The sequence below is a fragment of the Phycodurus eques genome, chromosome 10 (genome assembly GCF_024500275.1).
Source record: "Phycodurus eques isolate BA_2022a chromosome 10, UOR_Pequ_1.1, whole genome shotgun sequence".
NCBI lineage: Eukaryota > Metazoa > Chordata > Actinopteri > Syngnathiformes > Syngnathidae > Phycodurus > Phycodurus eques.
Window position 1 is genome coordinate 8,955,700 of NC_084534.1, and position 5,045 is coordinate 8,960,744.

A 5,045-nucleotide genomic window follows, 5' to 3' on the forward strand; every position below is an offset into this window, starting at 1 on the left:
CATATGTAACAGAGAACTAGTGTGGTTAGGAAGTTTCCAGACTGTAATCTCCAAATCTTGTTGCGCAGCAGCGCTGCAAGCACACCTGAGAAAGGTGACATTTCAAGAACAACTGCCCACTCTTTGTTCTCCTCCAGCGCTCCAGTTCGTAATAACATTAACACAAAAGGTGTTTTAATGTAGATTGTCATTATTTATAACACCTATTTGGCGAGTGTGCTGTGTTGGATTACTGGTTTAATAGTTAAGAGTCAAGTGACTCTCGAGCAAGGTATGAATGAAGAGGCATGAATATTTCTGTTTTTCTGTAAGATACTGTAAAATATTTATTTGCACACAGTTTATCTCAAGGCCATTTAAGCGTTATTTAAAGAGCTCACGCCTGTCAACATTCAAACGGTAAAAGTGCATTCAGCTAAGGGGCTCGGGGACAAGCGACAAATGTACTGTAAGGCTGGTGGGAGGGCGCAGGGGGGTTGGGGCTACAATTCTGCCCTTATTACCTCCGCCAAAGAGATGATTTCATGTTATGCTGAATTCTCTTTGATGGTAGGTTTTCTTTCAGGTATGATGCTCTTCAGTCGTGGGTGACAATACACACAGATTTGAAAAACGTCAGAAAATCTCGATCATATAATTGTGTCAAATCTAACTCACTTTAAACATCTGTGCAAGTAGGATTTTTGGATTGTTGGATTGTGTTTCAGTGGTTTGGGTTGGTGGCAGCTCGGTTGACTAGTGGTTAACAGGTCTGCCTCACAGTTCGGGGTTTGAAAATCAGCTCTGGCTCCTGTGTGGAGTTTGCATGTTCTGCTGGGGCTTGTGTGGGGTTTCTGTGCGTTCTCTGACTTCCTTCCGTGTGAATGTCAGTAAGTTGCTCTTTGCCTATATGTGCCCTGCAATCGGCTGGTGACCAGTCAAGAAACTGGACGAGTGGATTAGTGACGTATGCAAATATTTGTCATTTTGACACATATGCCAACTTTGCATTTTTTTTGGTCATGTGGTTTCTATGTAGGAGCTGGTTGAAGAGCAAAAGAAGAAATGATGGAACCATGTTTTTGTGCACGTGGTACAATAAAGCAGAGACAAGGTTATTTTGCTGTCACCAGCAATATCAATTTCAACATGCTAAAATAGCCTGTCTTAGTTTTATTTCCAGAAATGAGAACACTAAGAAAAACATGCAACGTTAAAGGCAGCACACTCTTAGAGTGGTTAATTCATCTGCCTCACAGTTTAAAAATTGGGGGCTCCACTCTCGGCTCCAACCTTCCTGTGTGATGTTTGCTTGTTCTCCCTTTACTTGCGTCAGTTACCTCTGGGAATTCCGGCTTTCTCCCACGTTCCAAAAACAAGCATATTAACGTCATCGAAGACTCGAATTTGCCGATAGTTAATGTTAATGTGAGTGTGACTGGTTGTTTGTCTATAGGTTGACCTGCGTTCGGCTGGTGGACATGCAGTCCAGAGTGTACCCCGCCCCTCGACCTAAGTCAGCTGTGATAGACTCCGGCTCACTCTCTACTTGAATGAGAAGCTGTATAGACATCTAATGAATGGATACAAAGTTAAAAGAGGAAAAAGAATAACAACTACACTCACTTACAGTATGTGTTGGGCGGATAATAATGAGTACTGTCCAGCTTTACTCTTGTCATACAGTCATTAGTACCTCCCTCACACCACAAAATACAAAAATACAAAATACAAAAGTACCTCTTCCATCTCTGTTATCTGTGCCAAGGCTGCAGGAAAATTATTTACTATAAAGAATGCGATCTCGAGATTGTCAGTCTTGAGGCGAAAAAACTGATTAAACATAAAGCTGGAATTACTGAAGTCCCAACAGATTGTTTTTGACGTGTTGACAAGTATTGCGTAATATACGGGCATCTGAAAACAAGAAAGAATTCCTTCCTCTAGTGTGGAGATGCTGAGAAAAGATTGCTTGCAAATCCAGTTACAGTAAACTGCATTCGCTGTCGTTTATTTTTTATATGGAAATATGTAGTGGAGCTGGTCACAAAGAAGTGATTAAACGTGTACAGTGGTTTGGTTTTAGATTGCGTTTAAGCACTCTTGCATCTTGAATTTCTCCTCTCGAGCTCATAAATAAAGCCAAATCAATTTTCATCAGTTAAGAGTTTTGCGAGAGGTAAAAATTGAGCATGCGTTTTGTGGTGATTGTTGAATTCAGTAAATACAGTGTATTGCACAAACAGCAAACATAATCCAACCATCCATTTTCTTCCGCTTCTCCGGGGTCTGGTCACGAGGGCAGCAGCTTAATCGGGGAAGTCCAGAGATCCCTCTCCCTAGCGACTTCGTCCATCTCTTCGGGGGGGATCCTGAGGCGTTCCCAGGCCAACAGGGAGACAAAGTCTCTCCAGCATTTCCTGGGTCGTCCCGGGGCTTCCTCCCGGTGGGACGTGCCCGGAACACCTCACTGGGGAGGCGTCCGGTGTCCGTCCGAACCAGATGCCTGAGCCACCTCATCTGGCTCCTCTCGATGGGGAGGATCAATGGCTTGAGCCCCTCCCAGCTGACCGAGCTTCTCGCCCTATCTGTAACATATCAGCCACTTGTTTCCGCGATCTTGTTCTTTCGGTCTTTGGGTCATAACCCACAGCTCATGACCATAGGTGAGCATAGTGAGATCGATTGATCGGTAAATTGAGAACTTGACACTGCACCGATCCAACTGCGCGTCTCCCGCTCTTCCGTCACTTGTGAACAAGACACCGAGATCCTTGAACGTCAGGATCTTTTCTCTGACCCTTTTCCAAATGAGGACCATGACCAGGTGCTAATTTTCATCCCAGCCACTTCAAACATAATCTATTTGTTACTAATCATAGAAAGAAATAACTGTGCTTAATGATGCATTGTTCCAAGTCTTTCTGGTGGTCATGAGTCACTTGGTCTGACGAACTGACTTTTGCCAGAGTTTCATCTTGGTGATCTTTTCGTGACATCATTGTTCTGCACTTTTCACGGCTATAAATAGCTCTTTAGCTGCTGAGGTAGACTGTTGAGATTGACCGCACCATTCCCTCTTATAGTTGTAGAGTTTAGGAGGGTGGGGGCTGATGACTCAGCACGACGTGGACCGCTCTGCTTTGTGCAGGAGTAGGACAGTGGAAATGATGTGGGCAGGGCCAGTGTAGAAATGCACCGCTGTCTGGATCTTCCCACTGAATATGCTCTCTGTGTCTGTTTCCGGGTGAAAAAAAATGTTTAAAACAAGAGTGTTAAAGAAATATACAAATCAGGTTTTTTGGGGGGGGGGTAAGTATAGTATGTATATATGATCAACACACATTTTAAATAGCTATGAGGATTAGTAAGCAGTTAGCAATGCAAGCTTGAATAGAGGTGGTTATCCATCCATCCATTTTCTTTACCGTGCTAGAGCCTTTCACCCCGAACCGGTTGCCACCCTTTCGATGGGCACATAGAAACAAACAACCATTCGCACTCACGTTCACACCTACGGGCAATTTAGATTCCTCAATCAACCGACCGAGCATGTTTTCGGGATGCAGGAGGAAACCGCAGTGCCCGGAGAAAACCCACGCAGGCACGGGGAGAACATGCAAACTCCACACAGGCGAGGCCGGGATTTGAACCCCGGTCCTCAGAACTGTGAGGAAGGAGGAGGACCGTGCCGGTGTGCGACATGTTATGTGTATTTTATTATTTTTATTATTATTTTTTGTTTTGTTTTGTATTTTAATTGTTAATTTCATTTAGATTAATTTATTTGTGTGCTTATTTATGATACTTCACACCTTATCATGTCATTATTACTTTACATGGACCAGTTAGTTTAGGATACCTAGTATACAGGTATACTATAATATACTATATACGATTAGCTTCCTAAATCACAACTACTATACAAGTCTGATAAATATTCAGTATTAGGGGTAGGACTTGTTAAGTTCTTCCTTCTTCCTACTTTTTTTGAACATGTGCATTGTACATTTCTTGTTTATTGTTGCTATGTTTTATTTATTTTTTTGCAATTTTCTCAATAGACTGTCTTGCGTTGATTGATTTTTTTTTTTTTTTTTGTCAAAGAAACGAATGGAGGATTGTAATGATTAGATTGTCTCGAAATCCCCAGATACCTATTATTGGGGAACATGATGACTTTGTGTTGAGAACATCTGCCTCACAGTCAAGAGGTCCTGAGTTTGAGTCTCAGCTTCAGTTTACGTTCTGCCCATTCAAAATAACCAAAACATGTATGTTAGGTTCATTGAATACTGTAAATTGTCCGTAGGTGTGAATGTGAGTGTAAATGGTTGTTTGTCTATTTGTGCCCCGCGATCGCGTGACGACCAGACCAGGGTTTACCAAGATATTCCCCAAACATGGCCTTAGTTAAGATAATTGTTGGATGTTGGCCGCCACCTGTGTGGAGTTTGTATGTTCTCCCCGTGTCTGTGTGGGTTTTCTCCGGGTACTCCGGTTTCCTCCCAAATCCCAAAAACATGCATGCTAGCTTAATTGAAGACTCTAAATGGCCCGTAGGTGTGAATGTGAGTCCGAATGGTCCTTTGTTTATTGGCTGCCGACCAGTTCAGGGTGTACCCCGCCTCAGGCCCGAAGGCAGCTGGGATGGGCTCCAGCACCCTAGTGAGGAGAAGCATTATGGAAGATGAATGCATATATCAAAATACAAAGGAAAAGAAGCTAAAGAGAGGATAACTTTTTTTCCCCCCAAAGTACATAAAAAGAGTTTTTGATCACTAATCAAATTATTTATAATTACTTTTAAGGTCTTTCTGGTGTTTTTGTGCAGTCAACAACATTAAGTTTGTACATATAGAAAATAAAAAGATTCAAAACAAGAACCATGATGAATGCATCTTTACCAGGATATACATGGACTTGTGGATGTTTTCCAAATGTATTTATTTATTGAAGAAATGATGAGGTTTTCGGCTCATTCTTGGAAGTTCCCGGCACCAGGATCGTCAAGGCGGAAATCACCTGGGTGACGTCATAGCTTTCGTTTCAGCAGTTAGCAGCGG